General features: G+C 37.2%; 1 protein-coding gene across 2 annotated transcripts in view; it reads left to right on the top strand.

The window, feature by feature from the left end:
- Window positions 1-21,477, top strand: part of LOC142342777 (dynein light chain Tctex-type 1-like) — an 80,930-nt gene that overhangs the window by 43,784 nt on the left and 15,669 nt on the right. The gene's annotated exons all lie outside the window — the stretch shown is intronic.

Genomic DNA, 21,477 nt, shown 5'->3' with positions numbered 1-21,477 from the left:
TAGTGTCTCAATTCTCCACTCTTATGTCAATAAGTCAATCGTTTTTATTCTTTTCCAGAACATCCCCTTTTGCGGGTAGACTGTTAAAAGGTTTTGAAACCAATTTAATATTACCGTGGAAGTGGTAGCTTTTGTAATTGATCTCAGCGTTAGTTATCGACATAGTTTCTTTTTTATCTTAGTGTCACTTGCTTTTTCAATTTGATTGCTTCTTGAAACATTCGTCAATACGTTTTAATGAAGTTCTCTCGAATAAAATTTGAAGCATAGTATAGTCGATTTTCCTTGGATTTCCATTTTGATATCTGTGACTCTCACAAAAGCCACAATATTCCAAATTGAGTGAGTTTTCCTTCAGAAGTGCACAATTTTTACCTTTGATTTTCGAAATACGAAAGTTAATTTTTGTTTGCCCTGCTGGTTTTCCGATAAAAGATCTTGGAACATAACGTGGAGGCACAGCACCGAGCAGTCTTATTCTTCGAGCATTACTTTGGTTATGGCAACTATCCATGTATTAGTAGTAGTAGGAGAGGCTTTAGGGTCTCGCCCTAGGGTGTTTAACCCTTTCATTTATCATCTAGCACAAGTTTTTTAAGGGGGTTACAGTTTCCACAGTTGCACAAGACTCTCCAGCTGCAGCTGTCAAGTTCATTGTAGCGTCTGTGAAAAAAAAGTAAGACATTTGCGTCAGAAGCTTCTTGCTCAGTGGTTTGTCAGTCGTTTTTCTCTTTATGTTGTATAGTCTCGTTGCTCGGGTGCAGAAATTTTCGTCCCATTTTCTCAATCTTTGTTTCGGAACTTCGAATCCCTTGCTTTGTCTCGTTTCTGTTGATTTAAAGTTGGGTATCGTCGAACTTTTGATGTCGTAGTTTCCATTTATGACAGATAGAAGAAACATGAAATCATGTAGTTCCATGTACATGGAGATGGAATATTTTGAGTCGGGTCTGTCGTGTTCTGTAGTCGTCCCATGAACTGTATATCCATGTAGTGGCTGTTTTTTGTACCCTCTCGAGTGACTTGTACTCAAGTTTGGAGGGGTACCACACCTGAGATGCATAAGTGAGTACTGGTACAACATAACCAATAAAAGCTTATAGCTTGGTTGGCAGGATTGCGATGGGTGAGATGTTTTTGTAGTGCATAGAAGGATCTCCAACCCTTGCTAATTCGTTTTCGGCAGTTTTCAGCCCAGGATAAGTTTGAAGACATGATTACCCCATGGTCTTTTTGAGTTTTCACGATTTCGACTTGGATTTTCTTCAGTGGTTGGGGTTTCACCGCTGATTGACAGGATTTTGCTCTTGGTTAGGGACCATATCGTTTTCGTTGCTCCATTGTTGAATGGATTCGGTTGCTTGATTAGCTTCTTGATGTTATAAGAGACTTGATAGTAACTTTGAAGTCATCAGCGTATCCAAATGCCGGTGTTCTTTGTACACATTTGGGTAAGGTGTTGTTGTACACAATGTACTTTAAAGGCCCCAGGATTGAGGCCTGTGGTACTCCACTGGTGACCATGCTTTACTTTTTATTTCTGTAGACCAAATCAAAAAATTAGAACTAGGTTTGTCCACTCACTTAAAAAATTAGACTTCAATCAAACTTTAATCAAAACAAATTGAATAAACTGGTAGAGCCCGTAACCTTTGTCTCTGTGTAGCGCTCTTAGAACCGTTGTAGTCGCTAAACGCACGGTGCATCGATTTTGACTCTTGGACCCCTTTTCTGCGCCCACTTTACGAACTGTGAGTTGCCTACTCAAATGCTGGCTACAACCAACGCCAACACTTCTATTGTCGTCCGAGAGCAGTTTGTCCGACGGCGATAGCTTGGGCTATTATTGGCCTTCACTTGGTTATTTCCTCTTCAAGATTTTCCTTATAACCATATGACGTCACAATCACTTTGAACATGCTTTTTATTCATTCGATCATGCAATTTCAACTGCGTCCTTTAGTTCAAGGAGATAATATCAAGTGAGTGTGGGTCACTCTAATTGTGAGTTATTTAAGAGCAGCTAGCAGAAGCAGCAAAATGTTATACAGATTCTTAATTAAAATATAGTATCTCGGCATTTTATGAAAAGTTGTTTTTTGTCTCATGCAATTTCAACTAAATTGCGTGCGTGAAAGCTTGTGTTGTTCCTAGTGGAGCAATTTTTTTTCATTGGCGTGATCAAGTTGTTGGTCTCACTTGACTTAACTCACTCTCAGAAATGACCTCCTCATTCCTCAATGATTTTTCTTTACTTTAATTCAAGGAGACGATGTCTGAGTGTGGGTCACTCTATTTTGTAGTTGTTTAAGAGCAGCTAGCAGAAGCAGCAATATGTTATACAGATTTTTAATCCAACTATGACATCTCGGCATTTATAGAAAAGATGTTTTTTGTCTGTGTTTAAAAGCTTTTTGAGACTACAGATCTACGAAGCTATCGCGACTACTTTCTGGCAATCTATCACCTATATTTTGTTTAGATAGATCATCGACAGACCACCACTAAGGAGCTTGAAAGCTGGTACAATAATAATATACGCCTTCTGTGATGGTTAAAAATTGTGCCATATGAAAAATATCGAAAAGCAGATTACAATAATGATTTTTCAATATTTTGAATTGGGCAAGATTTTTTCTTTGACGATTATACTCCCGTTGGTGGTGTCCGACGAGGAGATAATATTCCTGTTGTTGCAGTTTGCGTAAATTTTGCATTTTTCTTGAACTGGTAGCGTCTTGATTAGTAAACAGAGTTGACATGAGCTTAAATTGAGAAAAAATTCGAAGTTGAATTTCTTTATCAAATGCGATATTTTAGTTTTCTTGGATTTTAGTTTGTCCTGGATTTCCATTTTGATGTCTGCGGCTCTCACAAAAGCCACGATTTGCCAAAATGAGTGAGTTGTCGTTCAGAAGTGCAAAATTGTTACCTTTGATGTTTGCCTTACGAGTTTGGCGATGAAAGATGGCGGAACGTAACGTGGAGGCAAAGCAACGTGGAGGCAAAGCCACCTTATTCTTCCAACGTTTCTGGTAATGGTAACTATTTATGCGAGACTCTTCTTTTTTTTCTGTAGACCAAATCAAAACTTTTATACGCCTTCTGTGATGGTTTAAAATTGTGCCATATATATCGAAAAGCAGATTACAATAATATGATTTTTCAATACTTTGAATTATGCAAGATTTTCTCTGTGATGACGATTATAATCCCGTTGAAGGAGTCCGACGCGGAGATAATATTCGTGGTGGTGCAATTTGCGTAAACTTTGCATTTTTCCTGAACTGATAGCGTCTTGATTAGTAAACAGAGTTAACATGAGCTTAAATTGAGAAAAAAAATTCAATGTTGAGTTTCTTTATCAAAAGTGATATTTTAGTTTTCTCGGAGTTTAGTTTGTCCGGGATTTCCATATTGATATCTGCGGCTCTCATAAAAGCCACAGTTTGCCAAAATCAGTGAGTTGTCGTTCAGAAGTGCACAATTTTTCCCTTTGATGTTTGCCTTACGGGTTTGCCGATGAAAGATGGCGGAACATAACGTCGAGGCACAACACCGAGCAGCCGTTTTCTTCCTACGATTCGTGGATAATGGCGAACTATCTATGCGAGGCTTTTCTTTGTAATTTCTGCAGATAAATCACAACTATAATATTTTTCCACTCAAGAAATTTGACTTTTCTCATAAGGGGATAAACTGGCGAAGCCTGAAACTTTTCAATCCCTGTGCATCGCTCTTGGATCCTTAGTAGGCTCTAATTGCACGGTGTAAGTTAGTTTGAATGTTGGACCCCCTTCCGGGCACCTTACGAAGTGTGAGTTGACATTTAAATATAATCTGGCTACAACCAGAGCCAACCCTAGATTGTTCATTGGCGTGATAAGTTTTTCGTCTCACTTGACATACCTCACTCTCGAAAATGACCTCCTCACTCCGATGAACTCCTCATTCTTCAATGACTTTTCTTTAATATAATTCAGGCCGATAATCTCAATTGAGTTTATATCGCTCTAATTGAGTTTTTTCAGAGCAGCTAGCAGAAGCAGCAATATGTTATACAGATTCTTAACCAAAATATAACATCTCGGCATTTAAGTAAAAAGAAGACGTTTTTTGTCTGTTTTTTAAAAATCTTTTTGAGACAACAGGTCTACAAAGCTATCGGGCTATTTTCCGAGCTAGGTTATTTGATGTGGCTTTTTTTTCAACAGAGCACTAACATGGAGCTTCGAAATAGGTACCATATTACTATCAGGTGTGCATTTCGTTTTTTTTAAGAGTCCAATCAACAACAGTTGACGTTTGCAACAATTTTTTTGAAGTGATAACTTTTAAACTTTTATTGTCTGCAGTGTTTGCTACAGTAAACTTTGTTTTCATGATTTTTCAATTGACGGATTTTCCGTGATATTATAATTAGAGCCCTGATGACTGAATGCTTAAGTAATATAAAATTGTGCGTGAATTCTGGTTTTTTGTCCTGGATTTCCATTTTTATATCTGAGGCTCTCAGAAAAGCCACAATTTGCCAAACTGAGTGAGTTGTCGTTCAGAAATGCACACTTTTTACCTTTGATGTTTGCCTTACGGGTGTGGCAATGAAAGATGGCGGAACATAACGTGGAGGCAAAGCTACCTTAGTCTTCCAACATTTCTGGTAATAGTAACTATTTATGCGAGACTTCTTTTTTTTCTGTAGACCAAATGAGAACTTTTATACGCCTCCTGTGATGGTTAAATGTTGTGCCATATGAAAAATATCGAGAAGCAGATTACAATATGATTTTTTTATTACTTTGAATTGGGCAAGATTTTTTCTGTGATGACGATTATACTCCCGTTGGTGGTGTCCGACGAGGAGATAATATTCCTGGTGGTGCAATTTGCGTAAATTTTGCATTTTTCTTGAACTGGTAGCGTCTTGATTAGTAAACAGAGTTGACATGAGCTTAAATTGAGAAAAAATGCGAAGTTGAATTTCTTTATCAAATGTGATATTTTAGTTTTCTCGGATTTTAGTTTGTCCTGGATTTCCATTTTGATGTCTGCGGCTCTCACAAAAGCCACGATTTGCCAAAATCAGTGAGTTGTCGTTCAGAAGTGCACAATTTTTACCTTTGATGTTTGCCTTACGGGTTTGCCGATGAAAGATGGCGGAACATAACGTCGAGGCACAACACCGAGCAGCCGTTTTCTTCCTACGATTCGTGGATAATGGCGAACTATCTATGCGAGGCTTTTCTTTGTGATTTCTGCAGATAAATCACAACTATAATATTTTTCCACGCAAGAAATTTGACTTTTCTCATAAGGGGATAAACTGGCGAAGCCTGAAACTTTTCAATCCCTGTGCATCGCTCTTGGATCCTTAGTAGGCTCTAATTGCACGGTGCAATTTAGTTTGAATGTTGGACCCCCTTCCGGGCACCTTACGAAGTGTGAGTTGACATTTAAATATAATCTGGCTACAACCAGAGCCAACCCTAGATTGTTCATTGGCGTGATAAGTTTTTCGTCTCACTTGACATACCTCACTCTCGAAAATGACCTCCTCACTCCGATGAACTCCTCATTCCTCAATGACTTTTCTTTAATATAATTCAGGCCGATAATCTCAATTGAGTATATATCGCTCTAATTGAGTTTTTCAGAGCAGCTAGCAGAAGCAGCAATATGTTATACAGATTCTTAACCAAAATATAACATCTCGGCATTTAAGTAAAAAGAAGACGTTTTTGTCTGTTTTTTAAAAATCTTTTTGAGACAACAGGTCTACAAAGCTATCGGGCTATCTTTCGAGCTAGGTTATTTGATGTGGCTTTTTTTTTCAACAGAGCACTAACATGGAGCTTCGAAATGGGTACCATATTACTATCAGGTGTGCATTTCGTTTTTTTTTTAAGAGTCCAATCAACAACAGTTGACGTTTGCAACAATTTTTTTGAAGTGATAACTTTTAAACTTTTATTGTCTGCAGTGTTTGCTACAGTAAACTTTGTTTTCATGATTTTTCAATTGACGGATTTTCCGTGATATTATAATTAGAGCCCTGATGACTGAATGCTTAAGTAATATAAAATTGTGCGTGAATTATGGATTTTTGTCCTGGATTTCCATTTTTATATCTGCGGCTCTCAGAAAAGCCACAATTTGCCAAACTGAGTGAGTTGTCGTTCAGAAATGCACACTTTTTACCTTTGATGTTTGCCTTACGGGTGTGGCAATGAAAGATGGCGGAACATAACGTGGAGGCAAAGCTACCTTAGTCTTCCAACATTTCTGGTAATAGTAACTATTTATGCGAGACTTCTTTTTTTTCTGTAGACCAAATGAGAACTTTTATACGCCTCCTGTGATGGTTAAATGTTGTGCCATATGAAAAATATCGAGAAGCAGATTACAATATGATTTTTTTATTACTTTGAATTGGGCAAGATTTTTTCTGTGATGACGATTATACTCCCGTTGGTGGTGTCCGACGAGGAGATAATATTCCTGGTGGTGCAATTTGCGTAAACTTTGCATTTTTCTTGAACTGGTAGCGTCTTGATTAGTAAACAGAGTTGACATGAGCTTAAATTGAGAAAAAATGCGAAGTGGAATTTCTTTATCAAATGTGATATTTTAGTTTTCTCGGATTTTAGTTTGTCCTGGATTTCCATTTTGATGTCTGCGGCTCTCACAAAAGCCACGATTTGCCAAAATGAGTGAGGTGTCGTTCAGAAGTGCACAATTTTTACCTTTGATGTTAGCCTTACGGGTGTGCCTATGGAAGATGGCGGAACATAACGTGGAGGCACAACACCGAGCAGTCGTTTTCTTCCAACGATTCGTGGATAATGGCGAACTATCTATGCGAGGTTTTTCTTTGTGATTTCTGCAGATAAATCACAACTATAATATTTTTCCACTCCAGAAAATTGACTTTTTCTCATAATAAGGGGATACTGGCGAAGCCTGAATTTTTTCAATCCCTGTGCATCGCTCTTAGATCCTCAGTATGCTCTAATTGCATGTTGCAATTGAGTTTGAATGTTGGACCCCCTTTCGGCCACCTTACGGAGTGTGAGTTGACATTTAAATATAATCTGGCTACAACCAGAGCTAACCCTCGGTTGTTCATTGGCGTGAGAAGTCTTTCGTCTCACTTGACTTACCTCACTCTCAAAAATGACCTCCTCATTCTGACTAACTCCTCATTCCTCAATGACTTCTTACTATATATCAAGCCGATAATCTCAATTGAGTGTATTTGGCTCTAATTGAGTTATTTAAGAGCAGCTAGCAGAAGCAGCAATATGTTATACAGATTCTTAACCAAAATATAACATCTCGGCATTCAAGTAAAAAGACGTTTTTTGTCTGTTTCATTTAATCTTTTTGAGACAACAGATCTACTAAGCTATCGGGCTATTTTCCGGCAAAATTTCCAGCTAGGTTATTTGATGTGGGTTTTTTTTTCTACAGAGCACTAACATGGAGCTTCAAAACAGGTACCATATAATTATCAGGTGTGCATTTCGTTTTTTTTCAAGAGTCCAATCAACAACAGTTGACATTTTAACAATTTTTTTGAAGTGATAATTCAGTTTGCTACAGTAAACCTTGTTTTCATAATTTTTCAATTGACGGATTTTCCGTGATATTATAATTAGAGCCTTGATGACTGAATGCCTAAGCTATCTTAAATTGTGCGTGAATTCTGGTTTTTTTCTTGGGTTTCCATTTTTGTATCTGCGGCTCTCACAAAAGCCACAATTTGCCAAAATGAGTTAGTTGTCGTTCAGCAGTGCAAGATTTTTACCTCTGATGTTTCCCTTACGGGTTTCCGATGAAAGATTGCGGAACATAACGTGGAGGCAAAGCAGCGTGGAGGCAAAGCTACCTTATTCTTCCAACATTTCTGGTAATGGTAACTCTTTATTCGAGACTTCTCTTTTTTTCTGTAGACCAAATGAGAACCCTTTTACGCCTCCTGTGATGGTTAAAAATTGTGCCATTTGAAAAATATCGAAAAGCAGATTACAATGATATGATTGTGGCAACTTCAATACTTTGAATTGGGCAAGATTTTCTCTGATGACGATTATACTCCCTTTGGTGGTGTGCGACGAGATAATATTCCTGGTGGTGCAATTTACGTAAATTTCGCATTTTTCCTGAACTGGGAGCGTCTTGATTAGTAAACAGAGTTTACATGAGCTTAAATTGAAAAAAAATTCAAAGTTGAATTTCTTTATCAAATGTGAGATTTTAGTTTTTTTGGGATTGAACAATTGAAATTTTAGTTGATACGCGAACGTGATTTTTGCAAAAATAGCTGAGTTCCATTGAGCTCTGGCCACAGTGATTGGTTATATGAAACAGATTTCGACTATTTTGATAAAAGCAGCAAAGCGATAGCTGAGGCTTTGATTGGCTTTCTCGGCTTTTTTAAATTCGTTAACAGGATTTTTGTTACGACCATTCGTTCATGCAACTGAAGTGCGTGCGTGACGTCATATTTCACTCTTAGTGGAGAGTCTTTTTTGTTTAATTGCGTGGTTAAATTTTTGGTGAAACGTGACTTCTGTCAAAAATGGCTTTCCGACTCTGATTGAAGGGTGTTTAAGGGCAGCTAATAGAACCAGCAATAAGTTAAACATTCTTAAAAAAACAACTGCTCAGTGTTTTAAAGTTTCTTTTTTGATCTGTTTCTTTTACCATCTATTTGAGACTGAAGATTACGAAGCTATTGTGGCTATTTTCTGGCACTCTGCCAGTTGTTTTTTGTAATCTTCTATGGCTTGCGTTTTTTGTTGTTTTTTGAAAAACAGATTTTGTTAAATAGGTTTGCGTCTGGAAGTGAAAAGAATACAAAGTAAGAATTTATAAACTTTGAAACTACTGTTTATGGTTTGTGATAGTTCTGAAAATATGACCCTTGTTAATTTTTTTGAAATAGTAATATTGGTTTAAGTAAAGAAAGTTTGTTTAATTGAAATCAAACGGCTCATTTAATTTCTGAGTTTTTTTTGCCCACCGACAGCAACTCAGGCCCAATTTTGTTAACTCTCTGATGTATTTGAATTGGTCAGTTATTTGTTGGAGTTTTAAATTTTACTTACATTCGGAAGTAAAAGTGGTTCTCGCAATCATTTTTTTGCACGGTTGCGTCTCCTTGCGACCAAAATTGTCTAGTCATACATTAAGTAGTTAATAACTTCACAATTATTGTTTAAGTAACCGATTGTGACATCCTAAATATTTTCATATTTAATTCCTAAAAATTTTCATATTTAATTAGATGTCAATCTATCATTTAACCTCTAAAAAAATAGAATCGAATTGACTTAATAGCCTTGATTTTCTCGTTCATATTATGCCCTTTACTAAGCGAGTGCTTTCGAACAATGTTATTGAATTAGTCTAAATAAACCAATGTAAACTAAATGAACAAATTGCATTGATGCTATTAATCTTAACATTATTTATAATGACCTTACATTCTTAATGAAATGAACCTCTAATCATTGAAAATAGAAAATAGAATTCATAACCCAGATGTAATTCAAAGGAAAGTAACTTTAATTCATATTAAAAAAATAGCGGTTTTCAAACTAAGGCTGTCAGTTCCCACCGTTCGAAGACCTTAGACCGCTCTTCAGGAAAATTGAAAACCAAAACATAAATTTGATAGAAGTTTATTCCGAATTAGATTTAAACTAACATAACAGATATACAGAAACTAAGTATATTACATGGTGACAGCAGGAAGACAGCCAAAAATCTTGCTAATCACCAAAATTGAATTACGTAATTCTTAGAAAAAATTATCAAACAAATCGCCAAATATTCTTAACAAATATTCTTAAAAGTTCTGAACGCTAAAATCAGAACACAATAAGTCTTATTCTGAAAAAATTGTTATCCAGCCTGATGACTTTGAAAACTATCGAGAAGTACCCGATTCAAACTATGAACTGATGTTGATGGAGCAACCTTGTATTCAACTCCAAATGCTCTGTGATACTGGTAGTCTGATGGCCAATCTATCTGGGTTATACTGTGAAGAAAGGGAAAGTGACAATTCGAGAACTCAAGGACTGTAAGGTAAAGTTAACTCAACCTTATGAAGTCTTCTCTTTCCAAGTGCTATTGCTGTTTATTATTATCATAAACCCCAAATAATTACAACTTAACTATTCTACTAAACTTCCACTCCAGTAGACTCGAGGAGCATTTCGAAGTGTTTATATACGCCAATAACATTTATAGTGCTCCTAACAACCATTAAGTAATAGCTTATCTAATATTGTGCTGTAAAATAATAATAAGGTTAGGAAGTAAGTATGGCTGCGAATGCACAAATTACAGTAGAACCATACATCGGGACAGAAAAAGAAAGCTTTCGCCAGTTTGAGCAACCCTTCCGCGGATTCATTGGAGTAGCAGCAATACCGAATGCACAACAAACAAACTTCTTACAATTGCACTTAAGAGGTGATGCTCTACGCTATTTCCAAACACTTCCTGAAGCAACTCGACAAGACGTTGAACTGAGTTTGACAGCGTTAAGAGATCATTTTTGCAACACACAATTACAGGAGGTCCATATACTGAGGCTCGAGCAGAAAAAGTTCGATCCAAAAATAGACACGCCAGAGAACTTTCTGGTGACTCTACAAACTGCAGCTCAAAGAGCCTATCCACCACCAAACTTGCCAGCTGTAGCCCCATTAGCAAATGGAGCTGACGAAGCAGAACAGGCACGATTTGCGAGAGAAACTGCAGCACGACAAGAACGAATCAACGCAGAAGAAGAGTTCAAAAATGAACAAGTTAAACGAATTTTCCAAAAAGCCATGCCAGGATGGCTGCGATCAAAAATGATGGAACAACCACCAAATACAACAGTGCAGGAATTATGCACATTAGCCCGGCAACAAATGACTATTCGAGACTTATGTAGGAAAGACGATTACCCAGAGGACGGATTCAATGAAATAAGTACAACAGTATCAGATAACCTCATTAGCGCCTTATCAAAATTGAACGCAACTCAGGAAGCAATGGAACGAAAACTAAGTTCAATGGATGATAGGATAAAAAAATCAGGAGACAGCAGCACACAGAGGGGGTTCAGAGAACAATACAATGGCTATAACAGGTTCTTCATCATATATGCAGAACACTCAGTGGCCAAACTCCCCAAAATTTTACTCCTCGATTCCAACCAAGAGGAAACTTCAATTATCGGGGTAACCCCAGATATTTTGGACAGTCATATCCCAGAAATAACCAACCGCGTTATTACCACCCAAGACAAAGGCAACAATCTAATCCTCAGAGCAACATAAACCCGCAAAACTTGAATTCCCAACAGATGCAGACACACGCAGAGGTACGACTACCCAACTCCCCCTATTTTCCGGTCACCCCATCAACCAAAGTCTTTTGTTACACCTGTGGTTACCCTAACCATAAGTCGAACCAATGCTCACAGAGAGCAAAAACGAATTCAAGAGGAACATCATTCCCGTTTCCGAGACAACCAAAAAACTAATAAAGCCGCCCATTGGAACTGAAACGCAAAAACCGACAGAAAAATGCCATCAAACTAAAACCCTTCATCTTAACAAAATCTCAGTGAACAACGAACAGACATTATCTTATATTAACCTAAAGTTTAGCCCGACTTTAACTCGGAGAGCACTAATAGATACAGGAGCTTGTGCAAATGTAATAAGCAACAAATTTTATGATGAAATTAAAGCAAATGATCCAACAACAAAAATAGCCGACGAAACGCCTGAATGGAATCAAGTAAAAATGGCAGGCGGCCAAACCGTTAAGGTAGTCAAACAAATAAGACTAACATTCACAATGGCACATCAACAATTCACAGAATCCTTTTTTGTTTTGCCGACGGCAAACTCAATCATCCTAGGAAACCCTTTCTTCAAAAAACATGACATCACCATTAGCCCAGCACGTAAATTTCTACAATTATCAGACTTGACCATACAAATTAACGAAATAAAGCCGACAAACGAACCACGAAGAGTAGTTAGACAGAAAAAGATACCAATTTATCTCACGAAAAATATAACGATACAACCAAACCAGCATGCAATTCTAGAATGTTCACCACCTGAAATCACTGAAGAGTACAAAAACCTCAGTGGAGTACTGATACCGAATGAAATTTTGGAACGAGAAACAGACTTAGCTTTCACTTCTTCACTTAGCACAATTAGTGACCAGCATAAATTGTTTGTATCAACAATAAACATTACAAACCATCCAATTACCCTACACAAACGTACAGAAGTAGCAAGATTTTCAATATTGACACCCGAACAAGCAGATCAATTCATCAAAATTGATCCTGAACTTATAGCACTCGCTAAGTTCAGAGAAAAGGAAAACGAACTCCCAGAAATCAACCAACTTATTCAAGACCCAGAAAAGAAATGAAAAATGCAACCGCCGCGACCTCCTCCAGACTACAATTCACTATGGTTTCCGACGCCAGAAACATGCGATCACTCCGAAATGCTGACACCAATCCAGTTGGTAATTTATAAAAAATTACAAGAACTTAGAAAAATGGAAAACTCAGATCCAATACATAACATTGATGACCGACACAATTTCCTACGCAGATTCCCTTGGAACAAATCAGCTTTAAACCCTGAACAGAAGGAAGAACATGAAAGACTACTACTTGAATATTGTGATTTTTTCGCGAAACATCGATTTGACGTCGGTTACAATGCAGAACTGAAAATCAAACTGACTCCTGAGCATTCCATGCCAATGTACGTCCAAGGCCCTCCCACACCAGTACACCTCAGAGAAGAACTACAAGTGAAACTAGCCTTGATGCAGTACTATGGTCTCATCACAACATTGCCTCAATCGAAATACAGTAGCCCTTTGCTTGCTCACAGAAAGGAATCCGGTAAACTACGACTGCTAATTGATCTCCGGAGAATAAATCACCTTTTAAAAAACGATTATCTTAACTTAAATTTTCCAATCTCTAACATCACTGATGCAACTAATCACTTTGCCGGAAAGACACTTTTCACAAAACTAGACTGCTCACAAGCATATCACTGTGTCCAAACGGCAGATGATATATCAACACAACTTTTAGCGTTTAACTTTTCATCTCGGACCTATGCATACAAGTGTTTGGCACAAGGCCTCAACAAATCAGTCACCGGATTTAGTTCTTTTATAAGACATTACCTTGATCCTTGCTTGGCCGCAGACGTTTGTACACAATTCATGGACGATATTGGATGTGCGGTATCAAACTTTCAAGAGCTTTTACCAACACTAAGAAAAATTTTCGACTGTATTCGCAGATCTGGACTGATACTAGCACCAGAGAAATGTGAAATAGCGTGCAAGTCAATGAAGTTCCTTGGAAACATTATAAACTCATCCGGAATTTCACCTGAAGCCACAAAAATATCAAAATTTCTAAACACAATAAAAATGCCACAGACAACAAAACAATTCAAAAGGCTAATCGGCTTTGTACAATTTTTCAAAAACTACATACCAAACCTCGGTGAAAAATTAATACCATTCTACCAACTGCCCAAAAGGACGCAAAAATAGAACCCAGTGAAAAACACTATGAAAATCTTGAAATCATTAAAAAAGATTTACTCGAAGCAACCGACATGTCATTACGACTTCCCCGACCTGACCTTCAGTACATTTTATTATGTGATGCCAGCTACTATGCAGCCGGATTTGTTTTCATGGTAGAAGACTATGTCCAAGGAAAACAATCAAAAGAGAGGAAAACATATGCACCGGTATCATTTGGAAGCCAAACGTTCACAACAGCGCAACTCAAGTTCTCGATTTATTACAAAGAATTTTTAGCTCTCTATTTTGCATTGGAACATTTTGCTCATTACATTTGGGGCGCTAGTCAGCCAATTGTATTACTCACAGACAACAAAAGCATAACGCAGTTTTTCCAATCAAAGACTATACCACCCTCACTATGGAACTTCCTGGACAGAGTCCTATCTTTCAACATAGTGATAGCACATATACCTGGGAGAGCTAACTACGCAGCAGATTTTTTGTCTAGAATTGAAACAGACAGATCAGCAAGCCTTACGCTGAAAATGAACGATAAAATCCCAATACGTGAATTTGAAATAGATACGAAAGCAGATACACCAGATGTAACACTGAATGCAATTGATACAATAGATGAAATCTTCACACCAAAGAACCAACAAACCGAATTTGAGGAGCAACTTAAATTGCATTGGTTATATGAATCTTACTTAGAGCGTCAAACAAGCCAACCAGCTGACGAGATAAAGGGATTTGTAAGATTCCATATACATCAAATAAATGCGCTACAATTCACAAACGCCGCAGATACTTTGAACGACATATTACGAAAAACTGATCCATTAGACCTAAAGCACGAACAAAAGCAAGATGATGAAGTCCTTCGAGTGATTGAGTGGAAAATGAATGGAAGCCTAGATGACGTAACATACGGAACAGAAGTACTCAAAAGATACTACAAGCAATTAAATCGACTCATAGTGAAAGAAGGAATACTTTACCGTCTCTTTTATAACGATGTTGGACAAGTACAGTACGAGCAATACTGTTTACCAAAGCATTTGTGGTAGGAAGTACTTAATCGACTTCACAATTCACGTACAGCAGGTCACAATGGAATAAACCGAATAATACAGGAATTCCGTCAAAGATTCTATTTCCCAGGCTTCACAGAACAACTACTAGACCTAGTCAAGAACTGTCTCACATGTCTACAGCTCCGAAAAGCCAATGAGAATCATCTCAGACCGAGTCTACAACCCTTATCATCACTACAGTCATACCCAGGTGATATGCTACAAATAGATTTAGTGGGAACATTCAATTCACCAGTTTACAAATATATGCTAAGTGGCATAGATGTTTTTTCAAAGTTCTTGTTCGCCGTACCCTTATCAAATGCCAGCGCAGACACTGTAGCTAGAGAACTAGTAAAAATTTTCTTTAACCATAGTTACATCCCTGAGACCATTCTAAGTGATCTTGGCACAACATTCACATCGTCACTCTTGCATGAGCTTACTAAACTACTAGAAATAAAATTAAAATATGCAACTCTTAAACACCCGCAAACAATCGGGGTAGTAGAAAGATCACACGCAGCTTTGAAACGAATACTGAAAATCAATACAGACAGTCAGTGGATTCTCTCGCAGTCTTCATTCATAATACATCATATCACCACTCAATCGGCTGTTGCCCATCCTCAATCTTCCACGTACGAGACCCGATCAAACCTTTGGATATACGATTTTCCAGGAAAGCGGTGGAATCCGTTGAAACCAACTCTGATTACATAAATGCTTTACAGGACTCCATGATCACTAAATTCGCAGAAAACAAATTACGATTGATAGAATATTATCAGCGATACAGATATTATTATGACAAAAAAGCGGAAGCTAAACCACTGCAGCTGCATTCATATTGTCTTCTGCTCAACCCAAAAATAACATCTCAACAACAAATGATCACAAAGACAGTCCAAGTTTGGTTACCACTTTATAGAGTAGAGAAAGTCTTAACTGACTCGAACTATATTATAAGAAAAACGGGCACTCATTTTACCCAGTGTGTACATCGAATTCGACTCCGCCCTATAAAACGAACAGACAATATAGACGATTTAGCCACCATTGACCCAGCGGAGTTCAAAGCCGATCCGTCGCGAAGAGATACCAAAAAAGAGCCAGAACTCTTTGACGATTATTTGGAAAACCTTGCATTTAATGATGTTTCCAGAAACAACCTTCCACCATAACCACCCTCAGCTAAGAACCCTGTGAAAGTGTCACTAACAATTCCAATTGCACCAGCTGCAGCACCTAGAGCCGAGCACCCTGCACCTGAAATCAGGCAACAACCAATAGTAGAACACCCGCCGACTCCAGAAAATGAAACACCACCCCAATCACCCCCACCTATAACCAGAACTAATAAACTCGATGACCAAAACGATGATGCAACCAATGAACCTGATCACTTAGCACTGGGGTATAAAAAACGAAACCCGGAAAGACCACAAAACGTTGTTTATGGACCATCACCATTGAAACCTACGAAAATTCCGAAAAAAATCCAGTTCTCAAACCAAGTCGCTAGACGGCAATATACATCTACCGACAGGAAAACACCAACTCGAAGAGCAACAACAATAGACGAACAAGCATTAGAAGTCTGGAATACAGACGAAACACCGACGAGAAGCGAAAAACAAAAAATAATTCAAAAATCTGTACAAAAAACAAAAAGCTCAGAAGGCACTTCACGGGAAGTAAAATTAGACCAAGTCCGTGCTAGCATTTTGAAATATCAAGGGAACGCAGCAACAGAACCTGCCCCTACGTCAGAGATACGGAAGAAAACAAGAAAGAACAAACAAACAACTATCAATTCCTTCACACCAAAAAATTGGCAAAAAATATTTTATGTCGAAGGCAATATTCTACGAATGCCTTACCCTATAGCACATTCCATCTCATCTGATTTCCATATGGGAAAAGGCTTCACCAGACGCGTATCACGACAGTACCCGGGAATCAAACAAATAGCCGAGAAAAGTCCACAACTTCCAATCGGAGCGGTAATGTCATATTATGAACCACGTGAAGACAAAATTATATTCAACCTTATCACAAAAAAACACTTCTTTGAGAAACCGACATATTACGCATTGTCACAAACACTTCACAACTTAAAGTATCTGTTTTTAAAACATCAAATCGATACTATAATCTTTCCAAAAATTGGATGTGGACTTGATCAGCTCAAAGAGGAAACAGTCTTCCATCTGATCCGCCACACCTTTTCGAACTCAAAAATAACAGTGTATCATCAATACTCAAAAAGCTGCAGCCTACTTTTCACCTAAAACTCACTTCAATTATAGGAGCTATTGGAGCAATAACAGAAAGGATGCGAAAGAACGAAATTGAAGAGATAAAGAGAAAAGAATACAAAAAAGAGGAAAAATTGAAGCCGAACGAACGAAGAAAAAACACGAAAAAAAAGCAATAGCTTGTTGTGAAAATAAAATCAGTCGTCGAGCAATGCAAGACAGCCTCACACCTATCCACAAAAGGTCACGTAACCAAGCAAATATGACAAATGAAGGAAGTTAATCACAAAAAGCAAAAAAAAACTGAAAAAACGAGAAAAATGAAAGAATTGGAAAAAACGAAGTAAAAGAGCGAATTTCAAATTTTGAGAAAAAAACCACCGAACCTGTCTTCAGACATTAGGTGGAGCTTATATTCCAATATTGATCAAGTTTTGAAGTTTACTTTTCAAAAAAACTATAAATAAAAAATTTGGGCAAAATCAGCATAAAATGAAAAAGCGCCAAAGTTCAAAAGTCAACCAAACCTTCAAAAAAAGGGCAAACGACCTCAAATTTGGCCCGGCGACCCCATTATGCCACTAGAAAGGGCCCACCAAAGGGTTTTTACCTGGCGCAAATAGGAAACGAGAACTTCTCTTCTGAACTTTCAAAAATCGGACATCAAAAATGTGAAAATTGCACGCAAACAAACTGTAGCCCCACAAAATTAGATGCTGAAACGGGCAGTTTTTTGCGCTGGTATTAAAGGCAACAAGTATACCAACCCATCGCAGCCCAAACAGAACAGAAAAAAAGAAAATATTTGAAGTTATGACCCAAAAATCACAGAAAATCGACTTTCGACAGCAACCCAATGCCTATCTCCCAAAAATGAGCTAAAATCTCCATTTTTATGAATTTGGAGACTACGAAACGCTGCACCAGACCCCAAAATGAGCCGACATGACTGGAATTTAGCTGTAATAGCCCCAGAACCCATTTTTGGCCGAACTGTGCAGACCAAAAGTCGACCCAAAGCTGACCCAAAACATAGCCTGAAAATCGGGGTTTTTTTCAAAAAATTGCAAGTTTAAATGCCCAAAATGCCTAATTATATAGTACTCCGATAAAGCTAAGCTCACGGTGGTTCTTATTAAGCAAAAATACCCAGCACTTTAGCCTTGGTGGACAAGTTAGAGAACAGTATTGGTCATGTTGCACTAATCTGCAGAAACGCCAAAAAATGAAAAGTTCACTGACCATACCTTCATGAATTGATTGGCCCTTTTTGACGTTGCTCATTTCTTCGTACACCTAAGGCGACTTGCGTCACACCAGCCCAAGCAGTTTTCCTTCTTTCTTCACTGATAAATGTTGATATAGAAAGAAGACACGTAAACTGATTTTGCACCCCAAAAGTCGAAACTGTATGGTGCCATCCATAAGGAAGATAAAGCGTTTCCCCGGGCGCTTGAACGGCAATATATGCTTGGTCCACAAGCTCTGGCAGCTGATCAATTAGTGCTGGAACTAGTGCTGAGGAAACATTACGCAGAAAGAAGCATATTTTAGAAAAAGGCAGCTTTTTCTCGTTTGCTTAAACGGATTTGTTATCAACTTAAGTCTTTTCTTCTCCAGTTTATCTCTAAACGCTGCTGTGATAATAAAAGGTTATTGCAAAGCCTAAAATGTAGTTTTAGGAAGCTTAATTGCTGAAGGTGAGGAAAGTTATTCTTTTCTGCGTTTAGTAAACGAACAATGTTTCTAGGTACTCTTCTTGGTGTATTTCACCAGACCTCTGAAATCCATCAAATATTTTTGGTCAAATTTTCCGGTAAAATTTCTGCCAAATTTTTGTTACTGTTGGGAAAAATTGTTTGAATTCAGTTTTTCCTTTCATACGTTGCTGCGTTGTGTTTTGGTGAATTATTTGTAGACGAGAAACCTGAAGTAAAATTCCAATAGACGAGAAACCTGAAGTAAAATATTTAGGGGTTCACATAGACAGCAATTTAACGTTTCAAGAGGACGTGAAACATATCTTACGAAAAATGGCCCGAGGAATAAAAACAATTTATGCTATTAGAAAATCAATTCCACAATAACTATTGATACTTGTCCTAAATGCCCTAGTATTAAGTCACTTGCACTACTTAGCGATACTAGATTGGAATGAACTACCCAGCGAAATTAAAATCAAACAAGACAAAAAAAGTTTCCCCAAGCAACTTAGAACTTTCTTCTCCTCAGCTTACAAAAGGAAACCTTTTTTGTGGAAGGTTACTTGTTCAACATGGCGTGACTTTAAATTTGGAAAATGAATTAGAACTACTGTTTACTGGTTGGGTTGACTTTATAAACTTAATTAATTTTTATTGTGAGATATGCGACATAATTTGAATTTAACTCAAGTTTTCTGTTATAATATGGAAATAATAAATCCATTTAAATAATTACACTGCCGGACTAATGTCAATTGTACTCGTTGATGTGGATCGTAATTCAGTGTTTTTTTTTATTTGTAATGGTCTTGTGTGCATTCAATTTTGTGTTAATATTGAATCAAGAAATGAAAATTTGATCTCCAAAAAATGTTCTAGCGAGGTTTACATTTCATTCTAATTCATGTGGTCATTCATTTTCTGAACCTTAACCCATTAAAATGTTGAATATCAAAAAAAAATAACCGGTTTTCAGTCGTGCCCAAAAGTTATCTTGTCTGTGATGGAAGGGAAAACAAGAAATTTAAAACAGACGTTTCGCCTACTATTGTTTTCTGTTCAATGCATTAGGATTTAAAAGTGCATTATTTTAGAAATCGAGTCTTATTTTCTCTGATCCTGCTAATATGTTCTCCGTGGTGAATAGAACTTACTGTGCGACGCACAGTACCGGGCGAGCCTTCGTGTCATTTTATCGAAATGTAATATGTCTTTTATGTTCTAGACAGAAGACCATCTTTTTTAGGTATTTAAGTGCGCCCTATTCATCTGCGTCGAAGACTACCAATTGTCCTTGCTGTTTCCCTATTATGGTAGATGCTGATAGTATTGTATTTTTAATAGCTGCGAAGCGATAGCGGCTATTATTGGGGACATCGTGGTTTTTTACAATTCAAAGAATTTTAATTGTATTGGGGCGCTGTTTTTTCAGATGTTTTCCACACATTTTTCAATGACTTTGGTCTTTCAAAGCGGGATAAACAGGTAAAGTAGATTTCATTAGAGGCCCAAAGTGGGCTTTAGTAGTCCTTTAAGTGCTTAGAGTGGTGCAGCTGCTTGGATGGCCTTAATTTAAGGTTAAAAGGCCATTTTAGGAATTTTTGGGCTCAAAATGGTGCTTTTTGTTTGATTGGTCTGAGGTTGAAGTTTTCAAAAGTTGATGAAGGTCTTCTGCGAGACAAAATTAACTCGTTATGACCATTTTATGAGCTAATTTAATTGGAACTACAAACACTAACACGCAAAATGATACTAAGTTTTAAGTTTTAAAATTTCCAGCCTCAGGATCCAGGGAATCTCCTTTATGGTTTGATGATAGGGCACTGCATTGTTTCTAGTAACAATGGAATGGGTTTTAAAATTTTTATGCCTCGAATTTAGCGTTTTTTTGATAAAATCTCCACTTTTTTGTTTTCCTAAACTTTTTGCAAAATTTTCGATATTTGTCCGTCCTCGAGTTCCAGAAAACCTATTCCACGGTCTAGTGAAAAGTTACTGCCTGGTTGTTGGTGTCAATAAAAATTTTAGAAATTCGAAACTGAATAAAAGAAATGTTTTTTGAAAACATTTCTTTTATTCAGTTTTTCTTGCCTCAGTAGCCAGGTAACCTCCTCCAGGGTTTCATAGTATGTTATTACATATTTGCTAGGGGGCGATGGAATGGTTTTCAACATTTTAATCAAACGAGTTTCTATTTTTTGAAATTTGAAATTTTCTAAAAATTTTTGCGTATCGATCTTTGAGCCAATTAAGTTTTTAGGGCTTGAAATTGGTTATAGAGGTTACTGGATAGTCCTCCCTGGTTACTGGAAGATTTTAATATTACAATAGTCACCTACATTTCATCAACATTTGCAATCTATTTCATTTTTAAAAAATTTCCTGTAAAATTCTGAGATCGACCTTTACGGGCCAGTGAATTTTTTCAGGTCTTGCAGATATAATCCTGGATCGATTTCAGAGACAAAAATTGGCTTCGAATATGATTTTGAAATAGGTTTTTTAATGGGATCAAATTTTGCCTTTGGGGTAAAAGCTTCAAAAATTTTTGCAATGAGTATATTTTTGTTTAGTTTGTTTGTTTGTTTCTCAACTTTTTGTGATTATTTTGTTTGTGTTTTGACTGGTATTGTTCAATTGATCTGCTAGTCAGGTAAAAAGTTCTATGTTTTTCTTTCAATTCTTTGGATTGTGTTTCAGGACTTGTCCTGCTATGTTTTTACAATTCAAGGAAATTGAATTGTGTTGGGGCGCTGTCTTTTTTAAGATCTGTTCACTATTTTCATGATTTTTGAAGTCAAATTGGAGTCGTGATTTTTTTCACGCCGAAACAGGAGG

This window comes from Convolutriloba macropyga, chromosome 7 (genome assembly GCF_964194025.1).
Source record: "Convolutriloba macropyga chromosome 7, txConMacr16.3, whole genome shotgun sequence".
Lineage (NCBI taxonomy): Eukaryota > Metazoa > Xenacoelomorpha > Acoela > Convolutidae > Convolutriloba > Convolutriloba macropyga.
The sequence above is the reverse complement of the archived record's forward strand: the minus strand, read 5'-3'. Positions and strand labels throughout refer to the sequence as shown.